The sequence below is a fragment of the Dama dama genome, chromosome 19 (assembly GCF_033118175.1).
Source record: "Dama dama isolate Ldn47 chromosome 19, ASM3311817v1, whole genome shotgun sequence".
Taxonomy (NCBI): domain Eukaryota; kingdom Metazoa; phylum Chordata; class Mammalia; order Artiodactyla; family Cervidae; genus Dama; species Dama dama.
In genome coordinates, this window is record NC_083699.1 from 40063348 (window position 1) to 40088529 (window position 25182).

The window sequence follows — 25182 nt, forward strand, 5'->3', positions numbered from 1 at the left end:
AGCAGGACAGAAGCATAAGGAAAGGAGTCTCCAGCCTTGGTGTGCCTTCCAGGCAATGGCTGACGCACATTATAGCCCCCTCACATGGTGCTCACATTTACAAATACCAGAGAAAAAGTCCTACACAAACCTCCCAAGAACAGCCTTGCCTTTATTCAACTAATTCACCCAGTTCGTAGATTTATTTATTTATTTAGTTTTTGAAGCTATAAGCACAAGGTCTGGGTTTCTGGATAGGGCTGTGAAGTAAATTCCAGGGGTTCGTTTATTTGAGCACTGGATGGAGGGAGTTGCCTTGAAGCAACTGATCAGCATGGCTATGCAGGGCTCACTGGCAATCAGAACCTTCCAGGAACTGACCGCGTAGGGGCCCAGGGGAAGCTCCGAATCTCTTCCCAGGGTGGTCCGCGTTGCCCTCTGACATCCAGCCCCGCTGACTGGTCCGCGGGAAGGAGGTAGTCGGGCCCCCGCCTGCAGACAGGAACATAGCTGGGAGACTGAGCATCCGGCTCCCGGGCCGGGATCTGTGGCGGGCATGACCTTGTACGAGTCGTTTCTCTTCCGAGAGCTTCAGATTTCCCGTGTGTGAAGTGGACGGGCTGGAAGTTGGTCGGGGCCAGTTCCGACATCCAGGACGTTTGAACCTTGCTGGGAATCCGGGGCGGGGCTCACGAGTAAGATCTTGCAGGGGGATTCCAAGGCAGAGCTCGTCTACCCAGACTCAACCCCCTAATCTGGCGCCCTAACAGTGGACGCAGGTTCCCTCATTTTTTTTTCAGTAGCCCCTTCGCCCCGGCCGCTTCCTCCTTCCACGTCTCCTTCCTCTTCCTCCAGGGCAGGCAAAGGCTGCACACCTCCCTCCTTCCCTTCCTCCTCGGCAAGCTCCCCGCATTCCCGGCGTCGTCTTCTCTTCCTCCCAGGAAATCCACCGCCCTCGGTGCACCCACCTTGGGGGCCGGGCCACTGCCGCCGAGGTGGGCGCCCCCTCCCCCGGCGGCGAGTGCCGCGGCCCCGCGGGCACCCGCCTTCCCATACCTTACATGGACAAATGCGTGCAGGCAAAGTCAGGAATTCAGGCCCCTGACGTCAGCCTCCAGCTCTCAGGGCACCGCACGGGAGACCGAGGGGAGGGGGTGGGGACGGCGGGAGGAAGGAGGGGGAAAGGCACCAACCAGCAGCCGCTCCAGCCTTGCCGAAGTTTCACTTTTTGTCTGTGGGTTCGCTCCCGGGCCCCGCGCGAGCTTTCCCGGGATAAGTAGCTTTAGCGAGCGGGGGACAGCCGGCCGCTGCAAGGTAAGGGCTGGCTGCGCGGCCCGGGGCGCGGGGCGCGGTGCGGGGCGCGGGGCCGGGCCTGGCCGGGGCTGGGGACAATGGGAGGGGGAGTGCCCGGGCGCCTCCTCCTTCGCCGCTGCCTCCGCCTCCAGCCGCCGCCGCCGCCGCCGCTGCCCCGGCCGCCTCCTCCCCGAGGTATTGTTGCAAATCCTCCTTCCTTCCCCTCACCCTCCGCCCGCGGGCGCCTCGGGAACCCCCAGCCCTCCCCGGCGCGAGCGCCTCCGGGGTGGCAGGACAGCCGGGCGCAGGGCACCGAGCGCGCGCCCGGCCCGGGCCGCAGGGCCCGCGGTGCGGAAGTGCCGGCCGCGGCGCGATCACGGGGTGCACGCGTGGGGGAGGGGGACCCCGAGATTTCGGGGAAGCCTCCACCAGGGGCTGGGCGGGCTTGGAGGCCTTCCCTGCGCGCCCCCTGCCCGGGCTTTTCAGGACTCCCAGGGGGCGGGGCCACACCCAGCAGCTCTGCGCTTTCGCGGAATCACAGTTGTCACTGGGGAAGGGGCCTAGGAACCCAGGCATCAAGTTCCCCCATTTACCAGCTGGGGCAACTGAGGCCTAGAGAGCTGAGTCTCCCCAAAGTCGCTCACTAGAGGCAGAGCCGTAACTAAAATCAATGGCTCCCGACTCCTGGTTCCTTTCCTCCAAGCAGTTCTCCAGCACTCACTGTGTGCCCCCCTGTGCTGGGTTATTGGGTCCAGAGGCGTGTAGGGCCCAGACTCTGCCCTCAGGAAGCGTTCAGTCAACCGGAGACCCAAACCTGACCCCAGGCAGAAGGTGCTAAGTCCTGGGTAAGGGCGCGGGGCGGGGCTCGGAGACAGGAGTTTGATCTCCTGGTCCTTCGCGAGGGATCGGAGGCTTTTGAACGATGGGGGCGGTTTTCTGAAGTCAGAGACTAGGGGACAAGGAACGAGGGCATGTGTCGTTGGGACCTGCAGAGGCAGGGAAGACTCAAGTGTGGACAGTGGAGATGAAGCGGCAACTCACTGTGCTGGGGGCACGGGGTGGGGCAGCGTGGGTACCTAAGATGGGATAATCAGTGGAACTGTGCTTGAGTGCACTTGGACAGAGGGGTGTCTTTGGGACTTTGGGGTGCTGGGGGAGCCGAAGGATGTTTCTGGCTTCCCTTCCCTTCTCAGTGATCCCCTGCCTGCTCACCCTGAACACAAAATGCAAAAATTTACTTTAGCCTTTGAGCTTCTTTTCTAGTACCAGACTCATTTAACTTTGTATCCAATCCCCTCTATCTTTCTGTCTCCTACCCCCCTTTCTAAATTGCTTGCTTCCCAATAAACCTCATTCTCACTAAAGTGTTAGTGACTTAATGGCCTACCTCTGAACATTTGAACAAGAGCTTTTTAAGAGAGCCTTTAAGTGGAAAGAGAAAAAGCAGCTAAAAGCCTCTTCCCTCCAGCTCCCCTCCCCTCCTTCCTCACCCTCCTTGCTGTTACAGATAGGGAAACATAAATAAAGGCCCAGAGAAGGTGGGTGCCAGTTCTAAAGTCTACAGTAAATTTTGGTAGCTGGTGGAAGGCCAAAACTCTCAGTAGGGTTCTTTGTATCCCATGACCAGCCTTCTTCCTTCAGGGTCTTTGTCTGTACCAGGGTCTGTCAAAAGGTTGCAAGGCAGTCTTCCAACTTCAGCACCCATGCATTAAAACCTAGAGTATAGATTCTAGGTAAAAAATAAGTAGTTGGGGTTAGCTGTCTGAATAGTGAGGGTGCAAACCTGGAGCCCTTGGGTCAGGCAGCCCCCCAGGGTCATGCTCCACCTACACAGTGGGTGGGCCTGGACCTGGCTTTGAGGATTGGCAGGAGGAGGAAACTGCTATTGAGCGGGTTACTATGATCGGGTCTGACAGAGTAGGACCCTTCTTGGAGGGACATATTCCAGTGAATAGTCAGTTCCAGACAGTGGTTGATGGGAGAGGAGGCTTCATTATGAAGGTCCTTAAAAATGCCAGGCATGGATATGACTTGAAGTCATCATTTGAGGGTTTTGAACAGGCTGGGACATGAGTGAGAGGGGAGGAATTGGCACTGGGTAATCCTCTGCCGCCCATTCCAGTGAGAGAGGCAATAATCTGGCCTAAGAATTATCAGTGAGAATTTGCTCATTTACTCCACACATACTACTACTTACTATATGCCATTGGCAAATGTGAAAATTTTATGGCAGATTCTTTATTTTATTGAGACAGATAACTTGTATTTCATCAGAAAAAGTACACTTTTTCACATTTTATATCAGTGACATTGGGTTGTCTTATAATCACAGATGTGTCATAGTTGAGCAGATCTTCGTCCTAAGTTGATAACAGTGTATCTTACCATTGATAGCTTAGAGCTGATAAAATTTGTTAATCATACCCTTTATGAATGTACAGTGCTTTGCACTTTATAAAAGTTTCCCATCAAATATTCCATTTGAATCTCAAAAATCCCCTGAGAATTGGGCCTGGTGACCCTGTCATCTCAATTTTATCTCTTGCCTAAGGTCATCCAGTTAATTAGAAATGAACTCAAAATAACAGCCCAGAACTTTGACTCTGGGTGTTAACATGTGACTACCCTGCGGTGGAACTAGCATGGGTTAATTGGGAATAGGAAGAGTCAGATTGAATTTAATTTCAGAACTATTTTGGGGGTTTTGACCAAGGGCAGAGTGTAACTCACAATGACTTGGAGGCTCTGTTAGCCCAGAGATATAATGCATTAAACAGAAAATGGGCAGGGGGATAGAAGATGCCAGGTAACATAATAAAAACAGAGGATGGAGCACGTTGCTATTTTTACACAGAAAGGAGAGGAGCAATGGATGAGGCACATGGGTTCTGAAGCCTACCTGCTCTGAAGCAGGAACTGGCTGACCCTAGGAATACAAAGATTAGGAGCACATGGTCCCTGTTCTGGGGGAGCACCTGGGTGTGTGTGTGTGTGTGTGTGTGTGTGTGTGTGTGTGTGTGTGTGTGTGTGTGTGTGTGTGTAGGAGCACATGGTCCCTGTTCTGGGGGAGCACCTGGGTGTGTGTGTGTGTGTGTGTGTGTGTGTGTGTGTGTGTGTGTGTGTGTGTGTGTGAGTGAGTGTCTGGTGCTGTTCTAGGGGTATGTTTTGGTTGCACTGAAGTGGTTCAACCTCAGGGAAGCTACCAGAAGGAGTGGTGCCTAAAGAGAGCCTTTAGGGCCAAATAGGAGTTGCTGAAGTGGAAAAAAGACAGAGATGAACCTGTTAGGCGCATGCCAACAGATGTAGGGAAGAAGGCCTAAGTTTGAATGGCCAGCAGGAACGGAGTGGTGGGAAATGGAGAAATGGGAGGACTTTTCATTTTTTGGTAAGCAGATATAAATTCATCTTGTGGGTTGTAGGGACCATTAAAGGGTTCTCTAGAGATTCACATGAAAACAAGGCCAGGTAAGGGCTCTGGAAGCATCTGTGGGATTAGGTAATTGGGATAGTAACCACAGGAAGAAGAGTAACACATTTAGTAATTGGTTGAGTGGAGCTGGTGGGCTTCCTGGTGGCTGCCTGTAATCTGCCTGTAATGCAGGAGACCCAGGTTCAGTCCTTGGGTCAGAACAATCCCCTGGAGAAGGGAATGGTACACCACTCCAGTATTCTTGCCTGGAGAATTCTGTGGACAGAGAAGCCTGGCAGGCTACACTCCGTGGGATCGTAAAGAGTCGGACATGACTGAGCGACCTTTACTACTACCGCTGAATGGAGCCGAGACTTTGATCCAGGGCAGTATTTAGGAGTCCTAGCTCAGCTTATGCATGAATGGGTGGGGACTTTTCTTGGAATTCAGCATTGGAAGGCTGCACCCAGCTGGAAGAAGTGAGTTGGAAGAGGTGAGGAAAGGGAAAGCAAAGTTGTGGTGCATGCACAAAGCTCCTATCTGGGTGGAAATTCACGGTCTTAAAGGTGTGTGTGAAGCAGAGGTGGAGAAGGGAAGAAGAAACGGAAGTGTGATGTGGGAGTCTGTTGTAGATGGCTTGGATGTGTGGAGGAAAATGGTGGTGGCTTCTTAAGGCAAGTCACAGAAATGGGAAAAGGACACTGATAAATTGATGAGGACTTCACCTCTCCTGACTTTCTACAAATAGGCTAGGTGGCTGACCATGGGTTAATGGGATTCATGCTTGGAAACTGGTAAACCACAGAACTGAGGCTAGAAAACATGTGTTTTTTAATCTTTCTTAATAATAATATATAAAATTTTCACATTCTTACTGTGTACTTACATAATTCTCATACCGATTCATCAAAGTAGGTTTTATGATTATCAATCTCATTTTGCAGATGAGTAAATGAGTGTGGCCAAATAAGATTTGTTGTTGTTTAGTTGCTAAATTGTGTTTGACTCTTGCGACCCCATGGACCGTAGACCACCAGGCTCCTCTGTCCATGAGATTTCCCAGGCAAGAATACTGGAGGGGGTTGCCATTGCCTTCTCCAGGGGATCTTCCCAACCCCTTCTCCAGGGGATCTTCCAGTTCAACCTGGAGAGCTCAACCCTGGATTGAACTTGCTTTTTCTGCGTCTTTTGCATTAGCAGGCCTATTCTTTACCAGCGAGCCACTAGGGAAGCCAAAAGTAAGGTTACACAACCACTAAGTGAAATGGCCGAGTTTTGAACCTTTGCCTGATCTACAGCCTCTTCACCACTTTCTTCTTTTTTCCACAGAAGGAAAAGTGCAAATCGTGGATGAAAAATTAATCAGTCGATCTCAGAAACGACTGGAAAATTTTATTTATTTATTTATTTTTGAAAATTTTATTTGAGTCAAATTTGACGATTATAACTTGAAAGAGCATAAGAGAAAGTTCTGAGAACTGTTTTGCCCGGTAGAAATCCTTTGTCCATGGAATTCTCCAGGCAACAATACTTGAGTGGGTTGCCATTTCCTTCTCCAATTAGAAATCAAGGCTCAGTTTTCTAAGTTTTTTGAGACAGAGGGCTGTACGTCACATGATGTATTATCGACAGTTAATCCAGATCTAAGCATCATCCTGGTGGGTCATGTGAAACCTTACCAAATCAAGAAGGAATGTTATCTTGTAAGGAATTGTCTCCTTGGTGCTAGGAGAATGTTGCTCTTTATGGTTGAGCACGTATTCCTGCCAGTGGGGGAGGTCTGGCTGAGGCAGAATGCAGAAGCATGGTGCACATGGGGGGAGAGAGAAGGCCAAAGGGCAGAGAAGAATTTCTATGTTTACATTTCTCTTGCCATAAAATATGAATTTTATTTCACAAAATCACCACCGTCCGGGTTCTTCTGCAGATTTTCACTCAGTACTCACTTTATCGGGGCCTCAGTGGGATTATAGTTGAGAGTTTCCCTGGGCCAGCAGACTTTTCACTTCTGTGCTGATGCTGCCCCAGCCAGGGAGGCATAGAGGGTAGAACGGCTGGGATGATGAGCTAAAGATGATGGCAGTGGTGGTGGTGGTGGGTGGGGATCAGGAGGGCTTTTGTTACTCTTTGAGCAAAGGAGGGTGTTGTTAGATCTGTGTTTCAGAGAACCTGGGTGGCAGAGTCACAGCAGGTCACGGCCAGAGATGGGGACACCACTTAGGAGGCTGCTGAAATATTCCCGGTCGGGAAATGCCGGGCCTGCATCAAGTCAGCAAAGAGGGAAAAAGTTGTTTGCTGTTAGAATCTTATCAGGGAGCTTAGTTCCTATTCTTGTTCTAATTATTTGCCAGCTTATCAGCCTTGACTGAAACAACCGTGTTAGGGACACCAAAGCTTGTAGGCAGCAGAAGTGGCAGGCTGGCATGCAGCTTATGCCTTAGAAGTAAGGACTGGGGTCTTGATGGCCAGAGGGACCCTATTCCTCCTTTTGCAAGTGAGGAAACTGAGGCCCCAGGGAAAGGACGGAAGTGCTCAGCCACACCCTTGTCAGCTGAGCTGGAGCTGGGCGTGGCCCTTACTCTCTTTCCTGTCTTCTTTCTTTCAAGGGTGTTTTTGATTCTCTTTCTGCTGAGCCTGGCTGGACACATTCCTTCTCCATTCCACCCCCACCACGCTCGCAGCCCCAGGGGCTTTGCTTGGGAGAATTTGGGAGGGAATATAACTTGGAGATCCTTGTTACTGGGCTTGAACTTTGTTCTTTGCACTTAGAAAACAGAGTGATTCAGAGAGTTCAGTTTTGGTGTCCTTGTGGTTTGGGGATTTATTTTTCTGCCATTTATGCCCGTCACTTGTTTGCAAGAACCAAGCTTCTGACTCCATGATAACTTCAAGGTTCCTTGTCTGTGACTGTCACCACTCTCATTCCTTTTCTGTTTCTACTTATTTTTGCTTGCCTAAAGGTTTTCAGGCTGCCGGTATTAGATCCCTTACAGGGTAGATCCTGCTCTTTTTTCTTTCTGTCTTAAATCTGTCTATCACAGCCCATCTCATAGAACCCATTAGCATTTCACAGCCTTCGGAGCACTTTTTATATGGTGAATGTGTTTTATGGTTGTTTTTATTACTTAGCTCCCAATTGCCATCCAAGAGATGGGTCGACAGGATCAATCTTGTCTCCCAGAGCGTGGGCAAAAGTTCAGTGGTGAAGAACCTCTGCTGGGATGCTTAAGTGGTAGTGTGAGAATCAGATCCCCAGCTAAAGCTCCTGCCCTGCTCCTTAATTCACTTTTGCTGGTGAGCAGGAGATAATTGATGTGAAAGTCCTGAGCAAGCCCTATGCTCAGGTGAGAAACTGTTATTATTTCATAATGTGCTAATTAGTAACAGTAGTTGCCGTGTCGGTGCCTTCGGAAGGCAACTGAGAATCTGGTTGGAGGTCCCAGAGGGGTCTGAGGGTCTGGGCTTCAGATGCTATCATTTCAGCAGTACCATCACCAACTTGGTTTTGGGGGTAAGAAAACCAAGACCTGTGTTTGAGCCACTCATTAGCCCTATAATCTTAAGCAAGTTCCGGAACATCCCTGACCCTCAGTTACCTTTGATTATCGATCGAATGATCTACCCCAATGCTAAATGGTTGTGTAATGTGTAATGTGACTGTGAAGTGGGTGCATGGTCAGTCACTCAGTCGTGTACAACTCTTTGTGATCCCCTTGACTGTACCAGGCTCCTCTGTCCATGGAATTTTTCAGGCAAGAATTCTGGAGTGGGTTGCCATTTTATACTCCAGGGGATCTTCCCAACCCAGGGATTGAGCCCAAGTCTCTTCTGTCTCCTGCATTGGTAGGTGGATTCTTGATACATGTGGCTAATTTTTGGTGCCCATTGACGTGTCTAGCCCACAGGAATGGTACAGCAGACTATGGGATTTAGACTCGGGAGGCTGCAAGTTCAAGTCTTAGCTGTGCTACTTAATGGAGGGTGATCCCTGGGGAAGTGACAGGTGATTTGGTATACTGACTTACTCATTTTTAGACATGTTGTTCATGAGGGTACCACTGTTGACAAATGTCAGGTTGCAAAGTGGGGTGAGTGCCACAGACATTCACAGGCACTTCCAAGCTACACAGAGAGATGGTTTATCACCAGTGAATGGTTGTCCAGTGTCAATTCTTCTCCATTGTGACCATCCCAGTCTCTCTCGCTTTTTAAATTTATTTTTATTTAATTTTTTTAATTTGAGAAAAATCAGGGGCTTTCCTGATGGCTCATCAGGTGAAGAACCCTCCTGCAATGCAGGAGGCTCAGGACACTCCAGTTGGATTCCTGGATTGGGAAGATCCCCTGGAGAAGAAAATGGCAACCGGCTGCAGTATTCTTGCCTGGGAAATCCCGTGGACAGAGGAGCCTGGTGGGCTACCGTCCAAAGGGTCACAAAGACACAACTGAGCACGCCCAAGTATCATGAGCTGATACCTGTTGCTTTGCGGAAGGGGATCACTTAGGAGCTCTCGCTGGGGCAGGTCCACTTTGTCTTCACCATCACAGACTTCTGGCAGCATGGGATGGCAGTCTCTGCAAATCTGGGCGGTAGGCGTGATTTGGATGACCCAGGCGTTCTCCTTGATGGTGGTCCACACAGAGGTGGCCTGCTTTCCCGGGCCAATCTTGCTTCATCACCGCCGTGACCCCTTGGCCGTCTGCTGCCGGCTTCACATCCAGTCTTTTGGTGAAAGAGTCCATTACCGCGGAAGCAGTTGCGGGCCTGTAGGTTCCTGGGTTTGGCTCTGCGCATCTACTTGTTTTTCTCGAGGGAGAAGCTGGAACATGACCAGCCTCCTGACCAACCATTGCATGTGTGTGGCAGCTCCTCTTTTGGGACGGAGACCGAGGCCCCGCCAGGGTCCGGGCCTCTGTTGGGTTTGGTTTGTGCGGCGTTTGTGCTCTGCTCCTCCTGCAGGCGTTGCTCTTGTCCATCCTCTCATCAAAGCCCCCTGTAGTTCACAGGGTAGGTTGGTGCTGAGGGCCCGTTGCAGGCCGTCCTCAGAAACTTGTGTGGGAACCTCTCATGGGGCAGGTAAGCAAGGGGGGCATGACAGGGCAGGGTTGTTTCCCTCAGGTTCACCTGAATCCAGAAGTGTGCTTTGGCCTCCTTCCATCCCCACTCTGGGCACTGTTCCCGACATAGCCACGGTCAGCATTCCTTAGTCACTCAGGCCATCAACCAACAGCTCTGTCGCCACGGTGCCCAGAGCTCCAGCGGGGAGAGGTACCTACCCCATTCGCAGATGGTTGTGGGCATGTGTCCTGCCCATTCCTTGGCATTTTAGGAGCCTGCTTTATTGTTTGTTTGTTTTAACAGATTTATTTGGCTGCACTGGCCCTTAGTTTTGGCAGGTAGGATCTTTGATCTTCATCACAGCATGTGGAATCTTTAGTTTTGACATGCAAACTCTTACTTGCAGCATGTAGGATCTTGTTCCCTGACCAGGGATCTAACCCGGGTACCCTGCATTGGGAATGCTGACTTTTAGCCACTGGACCACCAAGGAAGTTCCTAGGAGACCACTTTTTGAATTCTAAGGGAATCCTGCCCTTAATATTAGTTTCCTGTCTGTAAAAAGGACTGTAGCAACAGTGCTTGCTTCAGAGGTAGAGGGACCATACTTTCTGGTTTTCCCAGGACATCCCTGGTATGCCTGTATCCTGGTGTACTAAGAGTATTTCACTCTCAGAGATGTTCTGATTGAAGGTTGTTAGTACCGAGTAGGGGTGTATGAGTAGTATGTATAAGGGTAGGCCTAAAGTAAAACGCCAAGAAATGTTTTTGTCAGAAGAGATGCTGTGTGCTCAAGAAATGTTTGTTCAGTGAACTAGTTTTATAAAGGTTAAGTTTGAGGATATTTGAAGGGAAAGTCTAACTTGTAGGCAGTTCGAGTTTATTAAGGTTGATAAAAATGTGTTAATACCTGTTTAGAATATAAGGAAGTGCCAGGAGAGTGATATGGATGGACTATTGCAGGTCTCTGGAAGGTGTGCAACAGCTTGTTGGAAGGCCTGGGCCTTGGGTTAAACATTGAGGGACAGAAAGGTTTAGTCCAAGATTCCATGGGGCAGCTAAAATTGCTCTGGCTACTTACAGTTAAGAAATAAGATCGAATCTCTGTCCATGTGTGTATTTTATTTATTTTTTATTTTTGGCCATGCCACTCCAGGGATCTTAGTTCCCTGATCATGAATCGAACCCAGAGCCCCTGCAGTGGAAGCTTGAAGTCCTAACCATGGGATCTCCAGAGAATTCCCCATATATGTATTTTAGCTGGTTTTTTAATCTATTATTTTCCATCCAGTAGCCCACCTTCATGAAGATCTGTAGCTGTAAATAACTGTGAAAGCCTAGTGTGGTACCAAGTGCTGTGCCAAGAGGTCATGAGAGTAACCTATACTTATTCTTCTAATGAATTTCCAGAGAAAATGCTTCTTGTTTAATTCCCAGGAAGAAAACAAAAACCTGAAAAACAGTTGGCACCTAGAGCTTCTGTCTTGTTTGGTATGAAAACCAGTCATTTTCAGGAACTGGAAGAGGGAGTTGCTACCCAAGGGCAGGGTGTGCCCTGACGCGTGGGAAAGGCAAACTGTGCAGTGACCTGGAGGGTAAGGAGACCTTTTCTTAGAACGAGGTGAAAGTCAGGTCAGTTTTCCTGTATTCTGGTTGTTTCCAAACTGGATTTCTCTTCTTGGCCGCAGTAATTTCCCTTGGAGATTAGGAGGGTGCCAGTAATGACAGCTGGATGGGACCCTCAAGATCCCTCTGTCCATTGCTTTGATGCATTTGTGTGTTCGTTCATTCCACACCAGATGCCAGGTGTACCTGTTTGAATGAGTGAAACTCTAGTCTGGGTTTAGGGGATGGAAACATGAATGCTCTGCCACCCCTGTCTCCAGAACTCAAGAGAGGACGTAAAAGAATCTGCAGAAAATATCTGGTGGCTCTAATTGAGCGGTGGCTAACTCTAGGGACTCTGGGGAAACGTCACAGATAAAAAGAGTGTTGTTTGATGGAGCCTTAAAGGATGAATGGGGATTTGTCTAGTGAGATAGAGGAGGAGAGGATCACTGAGCAAGAGGAAATGACGTGAGTAGGTGAGAAAGTGCCTGTGCTGCACTGTGTGCTAAGTTGCTTCCGTGGTGTCTGACTCTTTGCGACCCCATGGACTGTAGCCCACCAGGTTCCTCTGTTCATGAGATTCTCCCGGCAAGAGTACTGAAGAGGGTTGTCACGCCCTCCTCCTGGGGATCTTCCTGACCCAAGGATTGACCTCACCTCTCTTAAGTCTCCTGCATTGGCAGGCTGGCTCTTTCCCACTAGTGCCACCTGGGAAGCCAAAGCACATGGCACCTTGGAAATTGGATTCATTGGGGATGGACTGCAGAGTAGGAAGGCCATGGAGATGAGGGTGCAGGGGTGGGCTTAGGTTGAGAAAGGTCTTGATTGCTGACTGAGGACTTAAGACTGTGCTATGAAAGGAGCATCACCTCGGGAAAGGAGGTGATTAGGTCTGTGTTTTAGGAAAGTGATGGGTTATGGATGGTTAAAGGGGGTGGTTAAAGGGAACTTCCTTGCTAGCTCAGATGATTAAGAATCTGCTTGCAGTGCAGAAGACCCGGGTTCAATCCCTTGGTCAGGAAGAACCCCCAGAGGAGGAAATGGCAACCCACTCCAGTACTCTTGCCGGGAGAATCCCAAGGACAGAGGAGCCTGGTGGGCTACAGTCCAGGGGGTCACGAAGGGTTGGACTTGACTGAGTGACTAACCTTCACTTTCACTTTCAAAAGGGATGGTAGTGGAGATGGTGAGATGTGTGGTCGTGGTCTAGTCCCAAGATACAAGTTGAAAAGGAGTTGAGACAGTGGATATGAGGGACAGTTCACAGGTGGAAATAGAGGTCACCCAATCTCCTCACTTATACAAGAGGAACCTCAGGTCCTGAGCGGGTAACACGTAAAGAGTCCACAGCCCTGGTTCCATCATAACCCTCTAAGTAATCCATCCTCTGCCCAGTGTCTTTAGAAGGGTGACAGATACTTAGTGGCTGGGATCACCATTTGTTAAGAGGAGAATCTCTGTCACTTTTTATCTTCTAAGAATTCTATGAAATCTTTTCTTTTCTTTTTTTTTTAATGTTTATTTATTTGGTTGCACTGGTCTTAGTTGCGGTATGTGAACTCCTTGTTGTGGCATGTGGGATCTAGTTTTCTGACCAGGGATCAAATCTGGGCCCCCTGCACTGGGGAACTTGGCGTCTTTGCCACTGGACCACCAGGAAGTCCTGGAACTTCCTAATTTTGAAAGAAATCGGCTCCTTTTATTTATTTATTTTTTTTGGCTCCTTTTCGAGTTACTGACTCTTTGATCACTGGAGATACTCAAGCAGTGACTGATTGGGATGTTAGAGTGGAAATCAGGCACTGTTTGAAGACTTGGTGCAGAATATATTTAGTTAGTTAGTGGTAGTCACTCAGTCGTGTCCGACTCTTTGTGACTGCAGAGACTGTAGCCTTCCAGGCTCGTCTGTCCATGGGATTTTCCAGATAAGAATACTGGAGTGGGTTGTCAGGGTTTGAACATGGGTCTCCCGCATTGCAGGCAGATTCTTTACTGTCTGAGCCACCAGGGAAGTCCCTTTGAGGTCTGTTAGATCTGACTTTTTTCTGAAGCACTTCCTTCTTCCCAGCTTCCCTCCTTTCCTTTCTTCCCTTCTTGTAAAAGAAACTTAACAATCTTGCCTGACTTACCTCTGTCCATTTGGCTCCTCAGGATCATTTTAGTCAAATTGGACAAAAGGCAGAGACAGTTAAAAATGGATGATTAGGGACTTCATGATGGTGGCGCAAGGGATAAGAATTCACCTGCTAAATGCAGAGGACATGAATTTGATCCTCGGTCCTGGAAGATTTCACAAGCCACGGAGCAACTAAGCCCATGCGCCGCAACTACTGAACCCGAGTTGTAAAGGCTGTGAGCCACAGCTATGGAAGCCTGTGTGCCTGAAGCCTGTGCTCTGCAACAAGAGAAGACACCACAATAAGAAGCCGTGCACGCCAGAGAGGAGTAACCTCCGCTTGCCACAACTAGAGAAAGTCCTGAGCACCAACGAAGACTCAGTGCAACCATAAATAAAATAAATTAATTAAATACAAATTGCTAAGACAGTAAATCTTAAAAGTTCTTACCACAAGAAAAAAAATCATAATCCTGTATATTAACTAGACATATTATGGTGAGCATTAAAAAAAAAATTAGGTGATTAGGCACTAAGAATGGTGGGCCATAGTTCATGCAGAGTAGCAAGGGAATAACCATTTGGGTGCCAGTAAGTTAATACTCACCAGGCCTGGGGAAGTGGCCTAAGCCAGCCTGCATGATCCTGATCAAAATGAAAGCTACCATACAGTTAATGATGCCAGCTGTCATTTTTATAGTTCCTGTCGTTGAGTCAGTAAGTCATGTCCAACTCTTTTGTGACCCAATGGACTATAGCCCACCAGGCTCCTCTGTTCATGAAATTTCCCAGGCAAGAATACTAGAGTGGGTTGCCATTTCCTTCTCCAGGGATCTTCCTGACCCAGGGATCTTTTGCATTGGCAGGCGAATTCTTTACCACTGAACCACCTGAGTGCTTTACAGTTTATGATGTGTTTTCCTACAAACTACAGGTAAATCCTTACCATAGTCCTGTAAGTAGTTACTATTACTGTTCCAGTTTTACTGATCAAGAATGTGAGGCTTCTTAATTAAATGGCTTGCTCAGGACCAAAACTAGCTGGATATTGAATCCTGACTTCAGCTTTAGTTTTCTGTTTGCACAATTTCAGATTCCTCCTGTCCCCAGGCTGTGCAGATCCCAGGGACAGACTCTAGCTTTTATTCCTATTGATATCCTTAAATCCGTTGTGGATTCTGATATGTGGCAAGGATTTAATAAATGTTTGTTGAACGATCATGTGAATGAATAATATAAATGAAGTAATAAATGACAACTTGAATTCTAAGAATATCTTTAGTAGCAATAAAAATCTAATTGAGCTCCCCTAAACATTAATTTGTTATCAAAAGACAATGAGAAAGAACTCATTTAGAATACATTTACTGAAATTCATTAAGAAAAAAAAAAAAAGACACACCAAAAAAAAAACCCTCACGAAATTCTTACCTGAATACCTCTGTCAGATCTCTTAGGGACCTATAACTCTGATCTTGACCCCCTGAAAGGGCCTGTCTACTTCTCTGTATGTGTACAGTGTTTCCTTCCACTTAATATTATTCTAAGAAATGCTCTTCCTTCCTTTGGCCTGGTCTTTATATTTATCTTTTATATAACTCAAGATTTGTCGAATTGATATTACCTGTGTGGGCACTGGGCTACCGTGTTGGCCCAGCAGTAAAAAAAAAAAATCCACCTACAATGCAGGAACTGTGGGTTTGATCCCTGGGCAGGGAAGATCCCCTGGAGAAGGAAATGAGAAGCAGCTACTCCAGTATTCTTTCCTGGAGAATTCCATGGACAGAGGAGCCTGGTGGGCTATAGTCTGTGGGGATGCAAAAGAAATGGACACAACTTGGCAACTAAACAGCAGTATGTAAGTGATATATAAGTGATATGTGGGCATCAGGATAGTTTTTGAATTTTAAAATAATACAATTCATTAAGTTAAAACATGCAGTGTAAACATCAGTGGATAATTTTTACTTCTAAATTATTTCTTGAAGACAATGGTTTCTTTGGTACTTCCACTTTCCTTTAAACTGGTTGCTATCTTGTCTCCTGTATTGTGTGGTTATGTGACTCTGTATCTTATCTCCGCAGGGATGTAGGAGAAAATGCAAGTGTGGCTGGGGAGTCAGACAGGTTTGGGTTCAAATTATGGCACTGCCTCTTGTCATATAATCTTATACTGGTTACTTAGCCTTCCTGAACCTCCAAGTACTTATCTGTGAAAGGGAGTAATAGTTCCTTCCATGTAATGTGACTGTGGAAGGGATTCTCTGGTCAGTGTCAGAAGGCACTAAAGTCTGCCATGTAGTCTGCTGAAAAACACTGTCCTCTCTGTTCCCCACCAGATGATAAGACAGCCAAGATCTTTCTCTTATATTTCCCCATAGAGTATGACCCATAGCAAGTAGACCTTAAATACATGTTTATCAGCTGGCTAAAGAACTTTTAAGTTCTTTCAAAAAAGAATTATGGGCACAACTACTGAATAGTTTTATTACTTTTCATACAACTTGCCATTCAACCTGTAGAAAGATTGAACTAATTTAAAGAGTCATTAGCAGTGGACGAATCTACTGGTTTCTTAGTGTCTTCCCTAGAATTTAATTTTATAACTTGCATTTGTCTGCTAAATTAATAAGAAATCATATTTTGTTATTGTTGCACTTTGTATTCCTTTAATTACTAAGAATAATTTCCCAAGAAGTGGTTTAGAGTTTATATGTTCTCTTGTGTGAATTGTCAAATGGCAATACTTAAAAATGGTCTGGGTTGGAGAAGCTCCATATGAAAGGGCTAAAAATGTTTAGTGTCTTGAATTACCTAAACTTGAGCACCTACTATGTGGCAAGCACTCTTTCAGGGGCTATGCCTACCACAGAGGAAAAAAAAAAAAAAATAAGTGAATAAAGTCAGTAGCCTCCACTGCAACCTCCTCATGTCATGTAGGTGGTGGCTGAGATCTAGAAAAAAAACTACTGAAGTCATTCAGCTTGTTCAGTAGCAGAACCAGCCGTTTATTTGAACAATAATTGTAATTTCGTATGTTTTCAAAGGCTATTGGTAGCCTTTTAAGCTATGGAAACATCCTGGAAATTGCAGAATTGTGATATTTAGACAATACCTGCAAACTATATCCACATTGAGAAAGCAAAGTACTGGTTTTTGGTTGAGAAAGTATGATCACCCAGTTCTTCAGTCTCATATGTAACTCCTTTCTATAGCTCTTTACCGCTTATATTTACATGCATTCTTAAGTGAATAAACTTGTTTTTAAAATAGGGCTAGAAGATAAACTTACCCCATCTAAGCTGCTTAGACCAACTGTGAACCTTTCTGGACATGTTTATGGTAAATGAGAAGAGGTGACATATTTCTCTATTGAATAAAATAGTCAATTTAGTTTTAATAAGGCAGTTATCGTCAGGTGATAAAAATTCAACTAACTTGCCATAACTATCTTGTTTAAAGTCAATTAAGAGCCTCATATTCCTCACTTACTGGGTAAAATTTAATAGAACTTCACTTAAGCATTTATTGCTTATTTAATTCAAAATTAAGTTAATCACCACAGTTGGTAACAACCACTGAGTATTTAATTAACATTCAGCAAACTATCTTATTAAGTCTAAATTAGATACAGACAGGTCTTGTTTATCCCCATCAGTTTGCAAACACCATTTCCCTAGCTCTCACCCCAAAGGGCCTTTAGTTTTCCCATGGCTTTCTTCTTCTGACTTGTCATCTTCATTTTCACCTGCTTGACACCCAACTTGAGTGAAGGAGGAGGAAAAGAGGTAGGAGTCTACTGTGTTACGGGAATTTCTGGCTTGGGGGCACAGCTGAGAAATTTTTCTGTTCCATTCCATTCTTCAAGAATTGTTGAGCACATTCTCTGTGTAAGACATTCTTTTGAACACTTGGGAAGATATGGAGGAGGTCATGTTGACATATTTGGTTTTATGTTGTCATCTTAGAAATGAGATGATGGGATTTAGTACATTCATTTAGCGTGTATTTTTTGGCCTACAGCTTGTAAGGCACTCTGCAGGGTGTCAGAGATACCATAATGATTTGGACAAGGTCCTTGCTGTTAAGAAAGACATGTAGTCTAGTTTGAGAGGAGCGGTGGTGGAGATATTGGATGAGATGCTGCTTTAGAAGCACTGAGGTCCCTTAGTGTTCTGTGAGGAAGGATCCTGTAGCTAAGAAAGTTTGGAAAATTCCAGACAAGTTAAGCAAAATCAAATGGGTATCTTTACTGTGGGACTTATCTGAGTCTTTAGGAAACTAATGTGCATTGTAACCTTCCAAGAGGTTTGTTCTCAAAGTTTTAGGATCCTAGACTCTCTATATCACCAACCTTTTTTGCCCTCTCAGAATGTTTCTTGGTTTTAGTCTTTCATTGTGCTTTGGGAAAAACCACTGTGAGCCCTGGATCCTGTCTCTTGGCGTCTGAGCCTAGCAGGCAGACACCCTGGTAATACATGGGTATACAGGGTTGGAAGTTCTAATTTGTAAGAAAGATGTACAGGAAAAGTGGGTGATTTTAGACTCTTGGTGGGGTTGAAGGTGTGAAATTCAAAGCTGACTTCTCTGGTAGAGAGCTGGACTTGTGAGAGAGACACAATTTGTAATCAGCAGAGAGGCCCGGAGGATTGCCAAAGAGTCTTCAGGAACAGAACCGTGAAATTCTGACACAGCTGATTTGATCACGACATCCCAGCACATGGATCCAACTTAGACCAGTTTTGTTAAATAGCCTAAATCTGGAGAGGTAAGAGGCGGCAGCCTTTGGGGTGCAGAATGCTCTGCTTTAGGCCTTGTTTTAGTTGAGCGACTGCCCGCCTGCAGGAGGGGTCCCTTTTGCGAGGCATCCTGATGCCATGTCTGGGGCAGAACCTTTGTCCTGTGAAGAGTGAGTCTCGGCCCCCTCCATCTGGCAGGTCCAGTTTCCATTTGCCTCATCGCATCCCACTTTCTCCACCTTTCCTTTCTCCTTAGCATCCCTTCTTCTGATGAGTCACCTTTTCTGCATTTCTCACTCTCATCCATCTGTATCATCCTTTCCCTCTGAGGCAAGTACCCTTTATGTTCTTCCTGACAAGTACTTTACTTCACTGAAAATAGTGCTACCAATTTCCTCCTCTCCAGGAGTAACCAGCAGATGGAACCTGCTGGATGGAATGAAGGGTAGTCTACAGATCTGGTCCTCCATACAGGGGAGATTTGCTCCCAGGCTGGGTTCCTTCAGTACCTACCTTATTAACTGTGTCTGTATGGAAGGCAGCATAGACACAGGAATGGGAGCTCGAGGTTCTGTTTCTGGGCATGAGATTTCCCCAGTCTGAGCCTCAGTTTACCCATCTGTGAAATGCTCAGGTAGGCTAGGTCCCCAGTCTGAGCCTCAGTTTACCCATCTGTGAAATGCTCAGGTAGGCTAGGTCTCTTCTTCCAGTCCTTTCAACTAAACATGTTGAGTGTTAGCATTTGGTAAGTCAACATTCACTGGAGTCGGTCTGGGCTGTTTGATGAGACATATATCTCTAAGCCTACCGATGTGAGGATATGGGCAGTGGGCAGAGTTCCCTGTCCACACATGGGAGGTGTGGTTCTCCTACGCGCAGCCTCCTACTGGACTCATTTTCCTTATATTGCCTGTTATTTTTTAGTCTATTTCCTCCTCCTCTGCTTTCAGGCTTATCTATTCTTTGCCAACACACTTCATGCTGTAAATGCTTCTCTTTTATTGCCCAGCCGGATAGCTCCCTGTCTCCTTTTTCCCTTTTGGCTCTGCGCATGAAGGGTGTCCGCTCTGGAACTTTCTCAAGACAGATGGCTACCATGGTGGGGCAGATCGGGGAATGGCGGTCCTGGCCAGTTGCAGATCCTTCCAGGAGACTGTTCTTCAGAACCATTTCTTTACTGGATAAATATTCTTCAATGAATGAGACCAAGTCTTGCCCTGGGGGAGCCCACAACGGAACTGAGAAGCTTTTTGACTTCTTGACACCTGGGGGAAACCACAGCCAGTGAGGAACATTATTCATTGTAGAGGAAGGATTTTTGCCTTCTAGAATTGGGCAGTGCCCTGTTAGGTTCTCGGCATGAAGTCTTAAGCATCTAGGAAAACTAATCACTTGGAAAGCTGAAGCTTGTTTTGCCGACCTTGAAAAGGCAGCTTGCATGTTTCATTTCACCACCTACCTGGACAGACACTTTAAGGATGAAAATGTCAGCAGGCAGCTTGGCACGTGGCACATCAGAGGCCATAATATTGGCTGGTGGTGCATCCTATCAAGGTTGACGTGTCAGTGCATACAGGATACTGCATAGCCCCAGCGACCTCGTTGACATGTGAAGTTGCCATTGGAAATGGCAGTCAAGTTTGGTTCTGCTCCAAGAAAGACTTTCCAAAGTTAGGAGTTAACCTTGTGAATCCTTTGACTTCTTTGTATTAAACACAGTTCTCATCTCTTGGTCTTTGTGATTAGTTGTTTGGATTTCCCCAGTTATATAGGCCTACCTGAAAAATACAGAAGCATTTTGAAAGTTTTGATATATGTAACATTTGAGAGCATGGGTTTTGGAGCTAGGCTGCGTCCTGGCTCCACCATTATTAACCTGACCTACTACCCAGTCTCTTTAGACTTTTACTTTTGTTACCTCATCCTCAGAATGGGGAGAAGAAAATTACCTGTCTTCTAGTTGTGAGGATTAAATGAACTATGTGAAATGCTTAGAACCGAGCCTGACACATGCCAAGTAACCATTAAATATTATCTGCTGTTGTATGTGTTATAAAGTCAGAAAATTGTGGTTTGGAGAAGATGTTACAGGTGAATGAGGTTTTGTGTTTTCTCTCTGTGTTTTTTAGTTTTTTTTTGTCTTTTTAAATAAACTTTTCGTTTTGGAATAGTTTTAGCTTTACAGAATAGTTGTAAAAATTGTACAGAGAATTTCCATCTATCCTTCACTCAGTTTCTCTCATTTTTGACATCTTACATTAGCATACTGTGTGTGTGCTCAGTCTTGTCCAACTCCTTGAGACCCTATGGACTATAGCCCGCCAGGCTCCTCTGTCCATGGGATTCTCCAGACAAGAATACTGGAGTGGGTTGCCGTGCCCTCCTCCAGGGGATCTTCCCCACCCAGGGATCGAACCCATGTCTCCTATGTCTACTGCATTGGCAGGCAGATTCTTATCACTGTGCTACCACATTAGCATAGTACATTTGTCAAAACTAAGAAACAGACGTTGGCATATGACTGTTAACGAAACTGGACTCTATTTAGATTTCACTAATGTCTTTTTTCTTTCTTGCACGATACACCTCAGGGTACCACATTATACTTAGTTGATATTTTGCTACCCTCAGGTGGCTTTACAAGTTTTTTTTTTTAATAGCTAAGGAGGAATTCTTTACACAAAAGCCTACTACAACATGTAATGCTGAACCAATAAACTGGAGCAGCTGTGTTTGAAATGGTGTGGGACAGGACCGACTTTCTTGCCCTTCCCTACTTTTTCTATTTGAACAGGCTCTGGTAAAGTAAGGCTTAAATATCATCATAATACAGTCTCTTTGTTTCCAGGGAAGAGACTGAGGCCCCAGAATGGGGAGTGATGATCCTAGGTGAAGCTGGAAGCTGAGTGAGGGTCAAAAAAAGGATTGTGGAAATACCCCAATCTTGTCCCTGTTGTTGAATGGACGAATGAACAACAGTTAGGGACTCTGGAAGATCTGGGTTTGGATTCATGCTCTTTCACTATATGCCTCAATTATCTTATCTGTAAAGTAGGTTCAGTGGTCAGTGATACCTCAAACAGTACTTGATACTCACAAAGTACCACCATTTACCTTATGAAAGTTGAGTAAGCGAAGATGCTTACTTTTAGCATAGCCTGAAACATCGTAGGTTCTCAATAAATATTAAAAAAAAAAAAGAAGAAGCCTTGAAAATTAGAAAACTTTACCCTTAGAACTAATTTCAAGAAGGCGAGGACAAATTGATGTGAAACAAAAACCGGTCATTCATAAGGAAATCTGCGATACTCAGAAGTGGAACCAGTGTTTGAGTTTTTGATAAGCGGGATATACTGTCTGTTTTTATTCTTGGAGGCTTTTATCATACAATACTACATTATGTTGCAGTCTGATTTTCACACAAATTGGATCCCAAAACCTCTTACAGGAATTAAAAATACAAACTCGTGGGCAGTATGTGTTTTATAAATTACAGAAAACAGTAGTGTAACGACGTGGCGTAGTAAGTACAGTGGAGCCTGCTGCAGGCACTGGTACCCAGGAGGAAGACAAGGATGTGGTAGCTGAGACGGCATAGGAGGCAGGACGCGGGAGGAGGTGAGGAGGTGTCCCGCATCGTACTCAGTGTCAGGAGCCTCCCTCCAGTGGGGAGGCTCGGTGGAAAAGCTGAGGGTAGTCAAGGCACTGGCAGAATCCTGGAGAAATCAACCTTTTGATAGCCTTAAAAGATTTTTAAAATTTTAGATTTGTTAAAAGTAGTTTTAGACTCACAGCAAAACTGAGAGGGAGGTACAGAGATTTCTCACATGTCGCCTGTCCCCCACACAGGCAAACACTCCCCCACTGTCAACATCTCCACCCGGAGTGGTTTGTTTGTTGCAGTTGGTGAACCCATATATCAGTATCACCCACAGTCCGTAGTTCACATTAGGGTTTACTCTCAGTGTGGTATATTCTATGGGTTTAGACAAGTGTATAGTGACATGTGTCCATCATTATATCATACAGAGTATTTCACTGCCTTAAAAATCCTGTTGTCTGCCTATTCATACCTACCTCTCACCCCCAAATCTGGCAGCCACTGATCTTTTTACTGTCTCCACAAATATCCTTTTTATCCTGCCATTTTTGGTTGTGTTAAATGGTAACCAACCGACTTTTAGAAACTGACCTCCATTGCTTTCCCTCATTCTTGCTTTGTCACAGCATTTTCTCAATCTGGGTTGCTGTTTTCTACCATCATTGCCTGTTTGAATCCAAATTTATCTTCAGGGCCAGCACTTCCTCCTTGAAGCAGGCCTTGATTTTCACCCTTGGTCCTAAGCAGGAAGTAATCCCTTCCTCTTATGGTCTCCATGGCCCTCTATCTGAACTGAGTGCAGGGCACTGAGCACTTTTTACCTTCTATTGTAGTTATCTGTGTCCCTATCTTATTTAGGAGTCTTTAACTTCTTTAGACATTCATTCTTATCTAGAATCTGACAGACATATTGCAAATGCTTGTTGAACGGATGGATGGATGGATGGACAGGTTTGACATCATTCATACTACTCAAACTTAATTCCTTTAGGGTAGGGATTTAACCCTCTAATCTCTATATCTCCTCAGTATTAGCACTGAGAAGGTGCCTGCTATTTGTTCATTCATTCATTCCACAATAGACTTTTAGGCACTGCTTCAGGAATGAAGTGATGGATAGTCCATTTGTTGATAGTCTACACAGAGAATATCTTTGGAATATGTTTTCATTCTTGTAAGGTTGATCTGGGATTTATTTTTTCTTTTGACACAGAAGAACCAAGCAAGAAATGTTTTGTTTCATCTGCATGTGTCAAAGCAAATGCTCTCTAATTCCTTCAGCTGACTTGGTAGTAAAGAGATATTGCTGGGCTGAGAAAGGCACCCGGGTCTAAGGCAGTCCCTTACTGATTTCCTCAGGGATCAGTCCTCTTCCCAGAGTTTTGAAAGGTAGTGCCAGTATTCCACAGTGATCATGGTTGGGCTTCCTTGGTAATGTCTCTACTCTTATTTTCTGAATATAGTGACAGGATACATACTGCCGAGGTGGTAAATGGGAAGAAGAAGTACAGTGAACTGTCTGTTTCTTGGGGCCTTCTGTATTAATCACAGGAGGAGGTGTCAGACTCGGCCAGATGAGAGAGCCAGCTGACTGAAGTTCATGTCGGATCCAAATTAGAATGGCAAAATTGGGAGGGCCTTGATGATGCTGAACTGAGGAAGTTTAAGGTTCGCAAAGTGGTTAGGGCTGGAAGAATCAGGGAGGTCATCTAATCTAGTGGTTCTCAGACTTGAAGGAGCACTAGAATCTCCCTGAAGGGTTTTCTGGACCCCATCCCAGAGCTTCTGATATAGTTGATTGTGAGTTTGTACTTCCCCAAGCTCATTGGTGTGCCAATGTTGATGAGAACCCCTGACCTAGTCCCACAGCTGGGCTGTTGAGTTTTTATAGATGAGGAGAGGACACACAGAGGTAGGTGGAAAGGACTTTTCTAGAGTCACACAGATATCAGGAGTGAAGCTGGAGTCAAAACCAGGAATCCTGGCTTGAAGTCATTTCCATACTGTCACCAGAACAATATTATTTTTAGGTCCAGGAACATTATTATTTTTAGTTCTACTACAGAATGATGACAGATTTCACCAGCTTTGCCTGATTTGGTCACAAATTTAGTTTTGAGAGCCTTTCATTTAGCTGCCTCCACCCTACATTTTCTTATTCAGTTAATCCACAGTTTTGACTACAGCTCTGCACTAGGAATTGCACTTGAACCCAAGGTGGTATTATAGCATGGTAGTCTGAAAGCATGGGTCTCAGGAAGTTTGACCTTGAGTAAATGGCTTTTTCATTTTTTCATCTGAAAACAAGAATAGTAACACCTCCTAGGACAGCAGGTAGAGTGCCGACATTGTACCTGGCCCTCACTCCTTGACCGGTAGGCCTGTTGCAATCATTGTTAAGCTGGGTAGGATGTGGTCCCCACCCTCTCATGCATAGGTGACTTACTGAGTGCTACAATTGGGAGACCGTGGGAATTAGGCGAACAAACATGTGACTTGGAATTAGGAGGGCTGAGTTCTAGTCCCAGCCACTTACTAGCTGTGTGATCTTGTGCAAGTCACTTGACTTAACTGAGCTATAATTTGAAGGAGGTCCTTGATGGCTCAGCGGGTGAAGAATCCACCTGCAATGCAGGAGACAGAGGAGGCACGGGTTCAATCCCTGGGTCAGGAATCAATCCCAGAGAAGGAAATGGCAGCCCACTCCAGTATTCTTGCCTGAAAAATCTCATAAACAGAGGAGTGTGGCAGGCTACAGTCCATAGGGTTGCAAAGAGTTGGACATGACTGAGTGACTAAGCACAGCACATGCAGGCTTAGTTTACACTGTGTGTGTGTGTGTGTGTGTGTGTGTGTGTGTGTGTGTGTGTGTAGCAAGGGACATGTTTCAACTCTGTGTCCACTGTCTGCCATTCCCAGGACAGGGCAGAGAAGTTGAATAAGGTACCCTCTCAGCTGTCTGCAAGGTTGTGGTCAACACAGGAAACAGACATGCAAACCAGATTGGTGCGGCAGGAGGAGCAGCTCTGTGAGGGTATGTGTACAAGACCTGGAGGAGGTGTCCTGGCAGCAGGGCGATGGAGGGCTCATCAGGGCTGCAGATCAGTGGTCCTGCAGACATGCAGACATGTTTGGCCCCCCAGAAGGGAAATGAGATATTGAGGGCATTGAGGCTCTGCAGAGCCACAGTCCTCCACATTCTCTGTTAATCTGAGCAGCTTGCTCACCCCCAGGGCTTTTGAATTTGCCATCCTCAAAGGCTGTGCAGACTCTTCCACAGTGACCTCCTCTTGCACGACCTCTCTGTCTGGCTCATCTGTGAACCTCTTCCAGGCAGCCCCCCTCCAGGGAATCCTGTGCATTTCCTCCCAGACTCCT

General features: G+C 46.1%; 1 protein-coding gene across 3 annotated transcripts in view; it reads left to right on the forward strand.

Annotated features, from left to right (window-relative positions):
- The first annotated feature begins 1157 nt into the window (after positions 1-1157).
- The window catches only part of LPP (LIM domain containing preferred translocation partner in lipoma), a 723640-nt gene continuing 699615 nt past the window's right edge, over positions 1158-25182 (forward strand). For 2 of the 3 annotated variants that reach the window (XM_061166817.1, XM_061166813.1), the window contains exon 1: positions 1387-1467. The gene's annotated coding sequence lies outside the window, so the exon portion shown is untranslated. Of the gene's footprint in view, positions 1294-1386; positions 1468-25182 lie in introns of those variants that run through there. The other variant, XM_061166808.1, reaches the window with a different exon arrangement.